The 16,254-nt window shown below is 45.6% G+C and overlaps 1 long non-coding RNA gene across 1 annotated transcript; it reads right to left on the bottom strand.

Annotated features, from left to right (window-relative positions):
* Positions 1–13,690: 13,690 nt before the first annotated feature.
* On the bottom strand, positions 13,691–14,581 carry LOC123094599 (uncharacterized). Its single transcript, XR_006445879.1, has 2 exons — positions 14,320–14,581; positions 13,691–13,908 (listed from the first exon to the last, which is right to left on the bottom strand). It is a non-coding gene; the product is annotated as an uncharacterized lncRNA (long non-coding RNA).
* Between the last annotated feature and the right edge of the window lie 1,673 nt (positions 14,582–16,254).

Genomic DNA, 16,254 nt, shown 5'->3' with positions numbered 1-16,254 from the left:
ATGGGAGTAGGACTCCTCCCTGGCGCGCCTCCTCCTGGCCGGCCGCCCCCTCCCCCTTGATCATTTATATACGGGGGCAGGGGGCACCTCTAGACACAACAATTGATCTCTTGATCTCTTAGCCGTGTGTGGTGCCCCCTCCACCATATTCCACCTCGGTAATATCGTAGCGGTGCTTAGGCAAAGCCCTGCGTTGGTAGCATCATCAACACCGTCATCACGCCGTCGTGCTGATGGAACTCTCCCGCAAAGCTCTGCTGGATCAGAGTTCGTGGGACGTCATCGAGCTGAACGTGTGCTGAACTCGGAGGTGTCGTACGTTCGGTACTTGATCGGTCAAATCGTGAAGACGTACGACTACATCAACCGTGTTGTGCTATCACTTCCGCTTTCGGTCTACGAGGGTATGTGGACAACACTCTCCCCTCTCGTTGCTATGCATCACCATAATCTTGCGTGTGCGTAGGATTTTTTTTAAAATTACTACGTTCCCCATCAGCGGCAGCTCGGTCGTGGCCAACGTCGGCGCTCCTCCAGCCGGCTACGCCCACCGACGAGTCCGGCGGCCTCGTGGGCCTACACCATGCCCGAAGGAGGTCACAGAGGAGCGCAGGAGGTCTCGGAGAGGAGGCGGCCACCAGTACAGAGAGGAGACCACGGCGGCGCTGAATCTTAGGGATGGCGGCTACAAAGGCTCCAGTGATGAGGCGAGGAGCTAGGAGGGTCCACCGGAGTTTGAGAGGCGGTCAGGTGGTGGCTGGAGGTAGGAAGGGGCTTGGCTTCGAGCGAATTTAGGTGGGGGACCGAGGCGGCCATGGCGGTGACGGAGGAGGAAGAGGAGCGCTCGAGCTTGTAAGAGTGGCTGGAGGGCTAGAGGAGGGAGTTGAGGCGAGAGGTGAAGAGATATGGGGTCAGGAAGACCTTAAATAGGCGCGGGGCGAGATGCCGAGTTGGTTGCCGCTGCTCGAGCTCGGCCAAAGCCCTGGCGAGGCTCAGTGAGCACGGGAACACGACAAGGCATCGTTGCAGGGGGTCACGGAGCAGGAGGAGCCAAGGGGGAGCAGAGGAAATGGATGGGAGGAGCTCGGAGCCAAATCGAGCATAGTGCTCCTGTGGCCGCTCGTCGGCTAGCTCCGACGAGGTAGTTCCTGGAGGTGGCAGAGGGTCGAGGGTGACGGGAGAGGAAGGGGGAGTCAGATCTGAAAGAACATGCGGTGCCACCATTTTTGGTTTTGGCAATTGATGACAATCTCTATGGACTAATGGTTGCCTTGAGTTATATTTGAAGGGTTTGTCCATAGGTTTTTCTTGGAGTCCATTTGTTGGTTTCAAGGAGAGTTTGTGATGACCGCGGTGCTATTAAGGAATTATCCAGAGATCGGTCATGTGAGTGTTGAGCTTATTGCAAGCATGTCTTGAAGAATAAGATTGTGTGATCATTCATGTTTACCTTCAAGACATCATCCAAATGAAGAGAGTTGGAAAGATTCAAGGTTGATCTAGACTAAGTACAGAGAGTGATTCAAGTTGATCAACACACAAAGCGCACAAGTTGTACCGAGAAGGACCAAGTGTTCCCATGGTATGGTAAGCATTGTCCATTAAGCTTTGTGTACTAACTCATGGTCTACGTGAGAGTTCTTTGTGGGGTTAGGTATGTTTCCATGGTCTTGCGTCAAGAGGAAGATCCCATACAACCCATGGAGGATGACATCAAGTGGTGATCGTCATCAAGTTTGCAGTGTGCAAGTTCAAGTGGAGCAACACGAAGAGTGGCTCACCCATAATGGAGTATGGGGGAGCAATCAAGTTTGAATCTTGCCATCCATTGTGGTGTCTATGGACTTGTGAAGATGTGCCGAAGAGTCGCTCACCCATAGTGGACTGTGGGGGAGCAATCATCTAGTCTTCATCGAGCCAACACAATCAAGAAAGGTGGTCCAACTTGAGGGAGTCAAGATCGTCATCATCTAGCTCAAGTGGACCATGTGCAAGCAAAGGTTTGCCCTTGATAGGTTTTCTATTTTATCGGTCTCGTGGTGGTACTTGGGAGACCGGGTTATAGGATCATTTGCTGTACTATCAAGGGGGGCTCTCAAGTTGGTAGCTTGATCGTATCGTTAGTAGAGAGCTCAAATCATTGCATCCTTGCATCATGTTTCTTGGTTCTTGTTTGGTTCTCTTTGTGAGTCTTAGAGCTTATGGTCATCTTGATGACAAGCTTGAGTTCATCGAAAACGGAGTTCGCATGTGTCTTCTATGATGTTTTCGGTGTTGGAGGTTTTACCGGTCTTATCCAAGGAAGGGTTCTCACCATTTTCTTATGGGCCTTTTCTCATTTGTTTCTTATTGATATTTCTATCAAGATTGTGTTAGCCCTTGTCGCTAGCTTTCCAACAAACTTGGTTTTTCATCGAATTCGGAGCTCGTATGCGAAAGTTGTGGCTGTTTTGATATTGCCTGTTTTACATAGAGAGATTGTACCGCCCCGTAGAGAGGTTGTACCGGTTGACCGGTACAACCGGTGTTTGGAGCGGTTGTACCGCTTCAGAATTGGTCCGAAGGTTGTACCGGCCATGTACCGCTCTACCACCGGACTAGTTTCTATTTTGGAGCAGTTCTTGGGCGGTTGTTGACCGGTTTTATCAGTTTAACCGGTACTACCGGTTCCCCAGGCTGTTGTACCGCTTAGAGCTTTTCCCAGGTTGGTTTTTCCTCTGCTTTGGACGGCTGTACCGGTTCGTGCACCGGTTGTACCGGTCCTACAGTTTTCTGCACATAACGGGCAGATTCATGGGGACCTATTTAAGGGGGTCTTCTTCCCCAATGGTTCCCCATCTCTTGAGCTCGTTTTTGCCCCCATTGTTGACCTTTTTTGAGCTTGCTAACTCTCAATCCCTCCAGGGATTCTTGCTAGTTTTTGAGGGAAAAGAGAGAGGAGATCTAGATCCACACTTCCACCAATCACTTTCTCCTCTATGTGAGGGGAACCCCTTGGATCTAGATCTTGGAGTTCTTTGTGTTCTCCTTCTTGTTCTTCCTCTCACTTTCCTCCCTAGCATTAGTTGCTTTGGTGGGATTTGAGAGAGAAGGACTTGAGCACTCTGTGTGCCCTTGCCATTGCATTTGTGCATCGGTTTGAGTTCTCCACGGTGATACGTGGAAGCTACAAGTTGAGAAGCTTATTACTCTTGGGTGCTTGGTACCCTTGAGCTTGTTCCTCTTGGGTGCTTGGGCGCCCTAGACGGTTGGTGGTGCTTGGAGCTCAATCATTATGGTGTAGAGCTCCGGGCAAACGGCGGGGTCTTCAATTAGGTTGTGGAGATCGCCCCGAGCAATTTGACGGGTACCGGTGACCGCCCCCAAGGGTTGCCAAAGTGTACGCATTCGGTGACCGCCCCCAAGGGTCGCCATTTGTATGGGTTTGGTGACCGCCCACAAGGGTCCCTTAGTGGAATCACGGCATCTTGCATTGTGCAAGGGCGTGAGGAGATTACGGTGGCCCTAGTGGCTTCTTGGGGAGCATTGTGCCTCCACACCGCTCCAAACGGAGATTAGCATCCGCAAGGGTGTGAACTTCGGGATACATCGTCGTCTCCGCGTGCCTCGGTTATCTCTTACCCCAGCCCTTTACTTATGCACTTTACTTTGTGATAGCCATATTGTTCTTTTTCATATATCTTGCTATCGCATAGTTACTTATCTTGCTTAGCATAAGTTGTTGGTGCACATAGGTGAGCCTAGTTGTTTTAGGTTTTGTGCTTGACAAATTAACCGCTAGGTTTATTCCGCATTTGTTCAAGCCTAAACCGTAATTATTTTAAAGCGCCTATTCACCCCCCCCCCTCTAGGCGACATCCATGATCTTTCAAGGTCGGAAACACCAGACGCAAGAAATGCGTCAAGGCAGAGCTGGCCGACGCTCAGAACGCGTTGGATGCCGCTAGAGCGCGTGAACTGTATGCCAGGTCGGTAGTCACCACAAACACTAGCATAGAGGGGACAAGATAGGATTCATGGACATGTCTAGTGATTAGTCCCTACATCACTGAGGCTGAGGGAGCTGATGGATCGACAAAAGAAGCTCTGAAGTGAAGTGAGGCTTCACTGAAAGTTTTCTGCATCAATCTGAATCATGATGCAGTGATCAACAGGGAAGGGATAGGAGCCAAATGAGATGTCTGGGGTGTTAAGATAAGGAAGGACTGTAATCCTGAAGGTTTTGAGGATAAATGGACCAAGAATGAATATAGTTGCTTTGTAAGTGCATATTTGGTCTAGAAAAGGGATTTGGATGATGCACTCACATAGAGAAGCAACTTGGGCTCAAATTTGGCAAGGCATGGTTATTTGGCCATATGAAGATGCTGAAAAAGTTTCATATATACCAAATGGACAAGCCAAAATGGTACTTGCTTCACAAACATCCCCACTAACTAAAAACTTGCAATAATTTTGGAGGGAAAATGGCTTCAGGGAATGATCCCAAATTTGGTGGAGAGATGTGAGGAGCAAGATCTGGTAATTTTTCAGAATTTATGAAGCAATATAAAATACACTTTCTTCACAACCTGAAAATATTGCCAGAAGCAAAGATTTGAATTTGTGCTCACATAGATGATTGGATGATGCTGAAAATTGGAGGAGGGCAATGCTATGAGCACATGAAGAGGCATGCAAAATTTTAAATCATTTGGATACTCCTAGCTCGTACTCCCTTCACAAAGGCTTCTGTTTGACAGAAGCTTTGAAAAAATACTGAGGAATATTGGCTAGGCAAATGAAGTTGAATTTTGGCATGAGGCAATGATTTGGACATCAGAGAATGCCCAAAAAGTTTGGGAGCAAACCAGATAGTCCTTCACAAAATGCCATTCAGGACAGAATAGAAGAATGAATATTGGAGGAATATTTTTGAACCGGCCAAGGAAATGTTTGGGCATATTTGAGCAAGATATAACTCAAAGAAGTTATGAGAATTAATTGGGACTTTTGGAGGGACGAAAATATAGGTTGCTTCACGACCTAGGGCAAATGAGGTTATTCCTTTAATATAGAAGGATTTTCCCCCAAGAAAAGAATATTGGGATTTGGGTTAGGATGGAAATGGCATGGTCTTGGGTATAGTCTGAGGATGATGAGCCACTAGGGAGAGGGAATGAGGATGATCTCCCAGGTTTCAAGTCCACAGAACCACTCAAAAAAGAAAAACAGAGCAAAAACCAAATAAACCAAAAATAAAAGAAACGACCAAAAATTAGGCTGTTACATCCATGGTATATGATTCATCATAAAGATCAAATAAAACAGTATGGGTATTGCGTTTAGATGAAAATTCAAACCTGCGCACATAGGAATCAGTGAGGTAATAGTATTGTCGGCACTTATCTTATAGGAAGTCCTCAAGATCAGCATTACATACATACGCATCAAATTCATTCTTGAAGCCTGCATGGACCATAAATTCAACTGACGGCCATTCACAAGGCCACACTTGAGCTTCCCCTGGTGGTTCAAGGTCCGGCTCACGTATCGCGAGTCTCAGTGCTTGCTTCCTCGAAGAACCACCTTAGTACATTTTCCTAAACATTTTTCTTCCTCAGAAAAATTCCTGAAATTTTTAATGACTCAAAATAAAAATGAATCAAACTCAATAAAATTGATAGCAACTACTCTCACAAGTGCCTAGAGGCTATATCATGCATCAAAACTACTTTGGACCATATAAATTTGACATGCAAGCTCAAGAGCAGGGTCGCCACAGTAGCAAAAATTTACAATAAATAAAGCACTTGAACAAAAACTAATTGGACCATTGGAGGAGTCACATACCGAAGATCAATCCCCTAAAGCAGTTTGTGAATGGAGTTTTGAGCAAGGAGATAAAAATGTCAGCAAAATGAGCAAGAACACGAGTTTGAGCTACGGGATGATTTTTTCTGAAGGAAGACAAAGTGGATGGGTGCTGAAATAAGTGGAGGGGACCCACGTGGGGCCCACAAGACAGGGGGCGCCCCCATGGGGATAGGGCGCACCCTCCGTCCTTGTGGCTAACTGGTGCATCCCCTGGTGTGTTCTCTGTGATAGAAATTCTCAAATACTAGTCATTAACCTGTGCACCTGCAGGGGCTAGTTAAGTTTTGTTATATCTTGCTAGGTTGCAAGTAAAATCCGTACTATTGTAAAAAATTTCCATTATTTATTTGTATATACTGATGCATAAAGTATATTTCTTATTTTTATAGGAGGATTCCTCTGGTTGGTATGTCACCTTGTCTACTGAGATCTAAGCATCTTCGTAGTAGTCTAATGGTTCGTCTTACGGTAAAAGCCATTAGTCGCGTGGCGGAATACACTTTTAATGCCAGTGTATACAGTGTCTTGTTATTAAATACTACTCCTATCTTTTAAATTTTATATAATTTCTGTTTAGGTAGTACAGAGGTGTCTTTGGTGGCTCCGGTGATATTAAATCTTTGCAACTTCTGTACTCAGTAGACGTAAAAATAACTCATGTATTCAACATAAGATTTGCGAGTGTACACGTGCATCGCTGATTTATTTAAGTTTAAAAAAACGTAATTGCATATATTTTAAATCAGCCTGCAATTTTACGGCCAGCAACTCTCATATTAAGTATCCCAAAAGAGCTGCTCACGACGATACGTGTATACATTGTGTCTACGTTTTACTTGGGCTTTAAAAAACTCCCAATGGCAGTTCGTCTATGTTTTACTTGGGTTATAGAAACTCCCAAGCAGTTCGTGTTTGAAATTAAATTACTATAAAATTTACATCTATTCCCTCCGTTCCGAAATGTAAGTCTTTTTAGATATTCCAATGAGAGACTATATACGGAGCAAAATGGGTGAATCTACACTCTAAAATATATCTATATACATCCATATATAGTTTATAGTAGAATCTCTAAAAAGACTTATATTTAGAAACGGAGGGAGTAACATAATATCCATTCACTTGTCATCTATTAAAAATATATATATACACGCACCGACTCCTGGTCTCTATTAAAAAATCCTGTGCCCAACATGTACGCATCGACACCTGGTCTCTATTAAAAATATATGAAAAATAGCACCCGTTCGGCCGTTCCTTTCATCTCTGAGCTGTGCCCCCCAATGTCACATTTGGATCTAGATGCTTCTGTGCAGGGAGTTGAGATTGACGGATCAGCAGCCGCAGTGGGACCATGGATTAGCATCTTGCGGATGCAGAATCTGTACCGCCGGAGGCCTGGTCATGGAGGCGCCTCCCAGGAACTCTACCTCCAGCGGCGGTGGCCACTGGGATTCATCAGCTCGCCCAGATTTCCACCTTCGTCGCCTTACCGCCACCACTGCCGACGCCCCTGCTCCAGCCGTGGGACGCAGACGGGGGATCATGCTCCTGCTGCGGATGCGGATACAGCTCTCGTCGACCTCGCACAGGGAGGCAAGCCTGCCGTGCACGCTGCCCAGCTCGATGCTGAAGCTTCGGGTTCGGCTCCCCCTTCGACCTTGCCACGGACAACGTCCATGCTGTGCGCGCCACTCCTGTGGACGCCCTTGATGATTATGGCGCCGATGCGGACGAAGATTGTCAGCACACCGGATATCGCTTCAGATGGTCAGGCGGCAGCGACAACAGGTGAAGACTCTGTTCCTCATCCGACAAGCAGCGACGAGGCGGAAGGATTCACAAGTCCTCGTGGGCCTGCGGCGCGGCCCACTCGGGTGAAGACGAAGCCCAGGTGGCACGCCAGCCCGGATTGGCTGTAGTTTAAATACTCCTTGTAACGTTCGAGTGAGGTGGCTTTGGACGGACGGTGGCTTCGGCCGATTGTAACGGCTGTAGTAGTGAGGGAGGTTGGGAGGATAAACACGCTACCAAATTTCCCAATTCGCCACGAACCCTAGCTTCCACGCGTAGATCGATTACGACCCTTACACTTGGTATCAGAGCCGGCGGTCCTGGCGCTTCCCCAACACCATCACGAGACGCGGTGGCGAGATCGGCGGCGAGCGGCGGCGATGGAAAAGCTGTCGGAGGATGGGCGCGGGGTCTACGAGCTCCTTCGGGCGGATCTCGCGGTCGACCTCGACAAGCGGTTCCGAGACCAAGGTGCGGATCTCCTCAAGGCCATGGAGAAGCTGATTTCGACAAATACTTCGACCCTCGACGGCTTGCTCTCTGCGCGCGTGGACGGGGTCCGCGACGAGTTGTTGATGGAGATGGAGCAGCTTCGGGGCGACCCGTTGAAGGGGAATACTCATCCGCAGGAAGATCCGTCTCCGTCACGTGTGGCTGGGAATGGTCGCGACGGTGGCCCGACTGATTCCCTCGGCTTCGACAACGATTACCGGGGGAAGGCGCATAATACTTATGTCCCTCCTCCGGTCAGAGGTGCGCGCGAGTCCAATTTTTCGTTCCGTCCTTCTCTGGGCCGCGAGTCGAGTTCCCTTGATGCTGCTGATTCGTTTGCATTTGGTGCTCGCTTGGAATTGCCGCGATTTGATGGTGCCAACCCGCGTCTGTGGCAAACACGGTGTGAAGATCAGTTCAGGCTGTGGTGTACTCCGGCTCATCGATGGATTTCTCTGGCAACGGCTCAATTTGAAGGTGTTGCTGCTCGTTGGTTGGAGTCGGTGCAACGTCGACAGCCGCATGCAAGTTGGTCTGAATTCTGTCAGAGTCTGCAGAACCGATTTGGGCGTAATCAACATCACACATTGGTTCTCAGTTGTTTCGAATAGCTCAGACCTCATCGGTAGCAGATTATGTGGAGCGTTTTGCTGATTTGTATGATCAATTGTCTACATATGAAGAGGTGCCCAATTCCCTGCATTATACAACTAGATTCCTAGATGGACTTAAACCTGGTGTCCGTGTTGTTGTAGCTCTGCAGAAACCACGCGATTTGGATGCTGCGTATGATTTAGCTTTGTTGCATGAGGAGTTAGGTGAGGGACTTACTCCACTTAACCATGTTCCTGCTGCTAGATCAGGGCCTATGCCATTGCCACTGCCACCGTATAAGCATCGCAATTCTGATGATAAAAGAAGTGTTGAAGTTCAGAAAACAAGTCAGTCTGAAGATAAATGGTCTGCTTTAAGGAATTATCGCAAGTCCAAGGGTCTGTGCTTTGTTTGTGGGGAGAAATGGTCTAAGGATCATATGTGCAAGTCGTCAGTCCAGTTGCATATAGTGCAGGAGCTTATTGATCACATTCAATCAGAAGACACATCCACTATTGACAGTAGTCCTCAGGACCAGATGTCTGTCTATAGTATGCATCTGTCTGCTGCTGCTGTAGGGAAACAGTCTAGTGCACCCACCTTGCAGTTGTTGATTGAGTTGCAAGGCATGGAACTTATCTTCCTTGTTGATTCAGGCAGTACACATTCTTTTATTGATAGCAGTTTGCAGAACAGGTTGACAAATATTCAAACACATGATCCTGTGACAGTATCTGTAGCTGGTGGAGGTACATTGCAATGTAGTTCTGTGTTGAAGTCTTGCTCCTGGAGCTGTGATCAAGTAGAATTTGCTACCAGTTTTAGACTGCTTCCTCTAGCCAGTTATGATGGAATTATAGGGCTGGATTGGCTTGCTCAGCACAGTCCTATGCAGGTTGATTGGGTTCAGAAGTGGATGTCCTTTTACTATCAAGGAGATACAGTTACATTGCAAGGGCTGTTGCCTGAAGATGTGGCAGTTACAGTGTTTTCTGTTTCCCTAATCAAACCTGTGGAGCAGAAACTATTACAGCCAGAGTTAAAAGTGTTGCTGGATAAGCATGCTGTAGTGTTTGAAAATCCAACTACATTACCTCCTAGAAGACTTAAGGATCACACCATTCCCTTGATTCCTGGGGCCAGACCAGTTTCTGTTAGACCCTACAGGATTGCTCCACATCTGAAGGATGAGTTGGAAAAACAGATTAAAGAGCTGCTGGACTCAGGAATGATTAGGCATAGTAATAGTGCTTTCTCTTCTCCTGTGTTATTAGTTAAGAAGAAGGAAGAAGGGACTTGGAGAATGGTAGTTGATTATAGACAACTCAATGCTATCACAGAAAAAGGGAAATATCGAGTGCCTGTCATAGATGAACTTCTGGATGAACTTGCAGGAGCTTGTTGGTTTTCTAAGCTGGATTTGAAAGCTGGTTATTATCAGATCAGGTTAGCACCAGGAGAGGAATACAAAACTGCATTCCAAACTCATAATGGTCATTATGAATTTAATGTGATGGGCATGGGACTGACAGGAGCACCTGGCACATTTCAAGGGCAAATGAATTTTGATCTTTCTCCTGTTTTGAGGAAGTTTGCTTTGGTTTTTTTGATGATATTTTGATATTCAGTAAGACCTTGGAAGAGCACTGGGGACATTTGGATGAGGTGCTATCTATTTTGCATAAGGAATAGTGGAAGGTTAAAATGTCTAAATGTGATTTTGCTCAGCCCAAGATAGCATATTTGGGGCATGTTATTTCTGCAGAAGGGGTTTCTACTGACCCTGATAAGATAGTGGCTGTTAAGCAATGGCCTACTCCACATAATGTGAAGGAAGTGAGGGGTTTCCTTGGGTTGAGTGGTTACTATAGAAAATTTATTAAACATTATGGAATTATTGCAAGGCCTTTGACTTATGGACCAGCATTGCAGAGGAGGCTTTTGTTACACTTAAGAATGCCCTAGTGTCTGCTCCTGTACTGGCCTTACCAGATTTTAGTAAGCCATTCATGATTGAGACTGATGCTTGTGACTATGGTATTGGTGCAGTGTTGATGCAACAAGGACACCCGCTAGCATTTGTCAGTAAAACTTTGGGACCCAAAAATAGAGCTCTGTCAGTGTATGAAAAAGAGTACTTGGCTATCTTATTGGCAGTGGATAAATGGAGGCCTTATTTGCAAGTTCAGCAGATCACTATTAAAACTGATCAGAGAAGTTTGGCTCATTTGCAAGACCAGAGATTGCATACAGTTTGGCAGTAGAAGTGTCTTACTAAACTCCTTGGCTTGCATTATCAAATTCAGTACAAACAAGGTGTAGCAAATAGTGCAGCTGATGCTTTATCTAGAAGACCTCCTGATGATTCTCAGTTGTTTGCCATTTCCAGCAACCAACCCACTTGGTTAGTTGAGATTGTTGAAAGTTATAAACAGGATAAGAGAGCCATGGCAATTATGCAACAGTTGGCTGTGCAACCAGCTTCTAAACCACCTTACAGTTTGGTTAATGGTCTTCTGAGATATAAGCAAAGTATTTGGGTTGGCTCTGTTCCTGAATTACATCACAAAATTTTCTCTGCTTTTCATGATAGTCCCTTGGGAGGTCATTCAGGGTTCCCAGTGACATACAAGAGGATTCATGCTCTGTTTACTTGGAATGGAATGAAGAAGTTTATTTTGCAACAGGTGCAATCTTGTTTAATATGTCAGAAAGCTAAACCTGAAAGAGTACCTTATCCTGGGTTGTTATCTCCTTTGCCAATTCCACATCAAGCATGGGATACTGTATCTATGGACTTCATTAATGGTCTTCCCCAATCATCTCAGTACAACTGTATTTTAGTGGTGATTGACAAGTTTTCTAAATATGGTCATTTCATTCCACTCAAACACCCTTTCAATGCTCAGAAGGTGGCTGAAGTGTTCTTGGATAATGTGTATAAATTACATGGTATGCCTAGTGTGATCATATCTGATAGAGATCCACTGTTTACTAGTCATTTTTGGAAACTGTTGGTTGCAAGAACAGGAACTCAATTGAATATGAGTACAGCAAATCATCCTGAAACGGATGGGCAGACTGAGAGAGTGAATCAGCAAGTGGAGTGTTATTTAAGATGCTTCATTAGTGCTCAACCTCACAAATGGAGTAAGTGGTTGCCCTTGTGTGAATTCTGGTACAACTCCAATTGGCATTCTGCATTAGGGAAGTCTCCTTTTGAAATCTTGTATGGATATACTCCCAGATATTTTGGTATCTCTGCAACTGACATAGTTGCTCCATTGGAAATGCAAGACTGGTTGCAATCTCGTCAAGCAGTTACAGAAACAGCTAGACAACACTTGTTGCGAGCACAACAGCGCATGAAACATCAGGCTGACAAGAAGAGAACTGAACGAGTTTTTGCAGTTGGGGATAGTGTTTTTCTCAAGTTGCAACCTTATGCTCAGTTATCATTGTATTCCAGAGCAAATCAGAAACTGGCCTTCAAGTATTATGGACCCTTTCCAGTTCTGGAGCGCATTGGGGATCGAGCTTATCGGTTGGGCCTTCCTGATGACAGTAGGCTACATCCTGTTTTTCATGTTTCCCAGCTCAAGAAGTTTTTGCCTCTTGAGACCATTCCCAGTCCGACATTGCATACAGTCGGGCAGCTATACAAGTTCCTCTCAGTAACTGCAGAAGCGAGTGCGCTCTCAAGGTAACAAGACTATTGCCCAGGGTTTGGTTCATTGGTCTGAGTCTTCTCCTGCAGATGCTACTTGGGAGGATTTGGAGCATTTGAAGCAGCAGTTTCCCCGTGCTCCGGCTTGGGGTCAAGCCGACTCTCAAGGAGGGAGGAATGTCAGCACACCGGATATCGCTTCAGATGGTCAGGCGGCAGCGACAACAGGTGAAGACTCTGTTCCTCATCCGACAAGCAGCAACGAGGCGGAAGGATTCAAAAGTCCTCGTGGGCCTGCGGCGCGGCCCACTCGGGTGAAGACGAAGCCCAGGTGGCATGCCAGCCCGGATTGGCTGTAGTTTAAATACTCCTTGTAACGTTCGAGTGAGGTGGCTTTGGACGGACGGCGGCTTCGGCCGATTGTAACAGCTGTAGCAGTGAGGGAGGTTGGGAGGATAAACACGCTACCAAATTTCCCAATTCGCCACGAACCCTAGCTTCCACGCGTAGATCGATTACGACCCTTACAAAGATTGCACGCCCGACTATGCTCAGGTTCTTCCCGACTGCCTCGCAACTTGGATGTCATCACCGAGTTAACTTTCACTCATGAAATCAATACCCATGCAAGGTCAGTACTACTTTTGCTTTCTCTGATAATCAACCTTTTAGTGTTTCTTCTGAAATGTGCAAATTCCAAGTAGTATCTTACAGTACAATTGTAAAAATGTTTTGGGACTTTCTACGACCTGTGCATAGCCCCGCCATCAGCCAAGCCCACATTCCCTTTTTGCTTTGTTCCTCTCCTCCACAACCACCATGTTACAGGCCTATGTCTAACCTACTTAGGCAAAAATGTAAAGTACGTACCTATAGGGCGTGTTTGGTTTCCTGCACCACCTATAGGGCGTGTTTGGTTTCCTGGGTGCATCCAGCCTGCATCGTATGAGGGAGCTTGGCTGGGGCTGGCCTGGTTCATCTGATGCAAGATGGAGTCGAGATGTGTGTTTGGTGTACTTGCATGATATGGGCCAGACTCACCTCAGATGTTGTTTGGTAGGCTGCATGAGGCCAAATATATGATAAATGTGGAATTTGATTCTAGGTACTTGTACATGTATGCAAAATAATTAGAAGACTGTTTTGGTGACATGCACTCCAACTCAGATATCTTTGATGATTGAAGTAAACTAATATTATCAAATACATATAAGAAATCATAATGTCTGCAATTTCATATGAAATCCTTGGAATCAAAGAGGCAGCTAAACAGGGAAAGAAAACAAATGAAAATTGATGTACTTCTGTGTATTCCATTGTCAACATTCACAAGGTCCAATATTTTGCATACATACACAGAACAGCTCTGAAGGCACTTTTTACTGTCTATAATATCTACTCTAGCTAGCTGATCTCTTAATCCCAACAGCACAAATACAAAACAAACTAGCTTGTCTATCTTCTTCTTCTTCCTCTAGCTAGCTGATCTCTAGTTCTTCTTTATCCTGGTCAAATCAAAAGAAACATATACAGAAATTATTCACGAAGTTAACAAAAAAATATGCAGAATCATCTCTAATCCATAGGATCTCACAACCAGATCGGGCCTCTACAAGGCCAGCGGCCGAATCAAACAGGAGATCAAGCTGCTCAATGGCAAGGGCACATCCCATGCTTGCTCACATGCGTGGATCTAGTTGGCAGCAGCTCTCACAGGCAAATCAGGCGGCCGGCCGCGAGTGCCAGGCCGGTGCACGCGCGCCCGTGGTCTACATGCCGCCGAAGTCCCGTGGTTGCTCTCACGACCGGCCGGGCGGCCGCGAGCGACGGCGAGCAGGTCGCCAGAAGCTGGGGATGGTAGGGAGGGACTAGAATTTGGGACAGGAGGAAGGGGGGAGAGAGAATGAGAGCTTTACCTTGGCACCGGTGAGGAGATGCGACGGCGAACGGTAGATGCAGCGAGGACGACGAGATCCAAATGCGTCGCATCAGAGAAGAGAGCGGCGGGGAGCGGGGGAAAATGCGAGCCGACAGGACCGGAAGACGAGACCTAGCTCGCGACTTTGCACGCGCGGGTGCAGGCGCGGGCCTGGCTCGCGGAAACGGCCGATCCCTGCGTTTCCGCTCAGCCTGGCTGGGAGCCCAGTTTTGCATCCGTCGGGGCTGGCCCAGTGAGACGTGCAGCCTACCAAACATGATGAAAATTGCATGATGGATGCGATGCAGGTGCAAGACAAGAAATCAAACACGTCCATAGTTCACATCATGTAAGCTGCATCTCCTGACGCTGCGCAACGCTCCAACAGTGTCGTGGTGTTCCTCATGCTCTTCTATACTTCTGTATTTATTAAGAAAATGCAACAGCATAAGGGAGCAGTGAGATGAAGGTTCATTTGTTTGTTGCAGAAAAGGACAGATCAATGTACTACATGATTTTTACACCAGCTATATACAATTATATGCACTTAATTAGTCATCCAATCAAGCAACGCTAAACTGAAAATAAGCAATAAACTTCAGTCTTTATTTGTCACTATTAGAATTAATATTTAGCAACAGCAGCAAACAAAATCAGCACTGATCTCCTAGAGCACTGCTTAAAATCAGATGAACAAATCTCGGTACTGCAAAATTATTATGAAAAGATTTATAGAATGCATGTTCGTTGTATATATACGCACAATTAGAAAGATTTAAGCTAACGCGCTGTCAGCAACACAATGGAATCCACATCTGCAAAATTTGCGCTGAGCTTTTCTAAAGATGCCGTTGCTCTTTTCAGATTCATCAATAATATATGATCCACCAATGTAAAAATTGTAGCCATGTAGATCCCCAAATATATCTAATTAGTTGGAAAACTGTACAAAATTCTAACCGTAGAGTAAAAAAGACAAACTCTAAGGTCTCTTGCACTAAAGGATCTCCTTGTACACTTGCCAAATTATTTCATTGCCGATTCTTCAGCTGTGATTAGAACTTTAAGTACATCTGTAATACACCAACATTTAAATGTAGCCTTGTAGATCCGTAAATATATAAGATTAATAAAAAACTGAGAAAATTCCTTTTTCAGAACCGTACGTAGAGTAAAGTGGACATATTCTGAGTTTTTTTGGACTGGAGGATATCTCCGTACACAATACATTTTGCCAAAATACTTTCTTGAGATTCTTCATCTAAGAGTTTTCGTGGTAAATATAGAGTTGGCCATGTGTGAGCACCTGCTTTGGTAAATATAGTGCAACATGTTTGAATATGACTGCCACTGGCTCTAATTTATCGTCATTGTAAAATAAACTGATATTGGGTATTCCTTATCTTCAACAAATGGCGATTCATTTTGTGGCATTTGTTTTCATGGAATGTAGACCTTGTTTGCAATGTTTGTTCCTGTGATATTATTAGAGTTTCTACGAACCACTTCCCTAGTTGTATTATAGTTAGTCTCGTGCCATTGCATAAGCCCTCGCTTTGATTGATATTTCGCAAGAGCATTATAGGTAGGCCAACCTTCAGCCGTAATATGTGGTCTGGTGTTCCAGGGAATTTCAATCCATTCAAGAATTCTTTTGCGTTTGTGTACAACTGATCTCCATCTTCTGTATTTGACATTGCATTGCACACTGTATCAGAACTTTGGTATGTTACCTCTTCTCCATGTATTCTACTCATGATGTAAGAATTTACCTTAGGTACCATCTTGTTTCTTGGCCATACGATGGCTGTTTCTTCAAGTTATTTTCAATTTGTCCGTGGGTTAGGATAGGTGTTGTTGATGATTGCTTCCAAATTGGTTTACTCCTTCTCCGCCGAAGTAAATCTTCAGGTATATTTATCCAAGCCTCGTC

Source organism: Triticum aestivum, chromosome 4B (genome assembly GCF_018294505.1).
Source record: "Triticum aestivum cultivar Chinese Spring chromosome 4B, IWGSC CS RefSeq v2.1, whole genome shotgun sequence".
In the NCBI taxonomy this organism is placed as follows: domain Eukaryota; kingdom Viridiplantae; phylum Streptophyta; class Magnoliopsida; order Poales; family Poaceae; genus Triticum; species Triticum aestivum.
The sequence above is the reverse complement of the archived record's forward strand: the minus strand, read 5'-3'. Positions and strand labels throughout refer to the sequence as shown.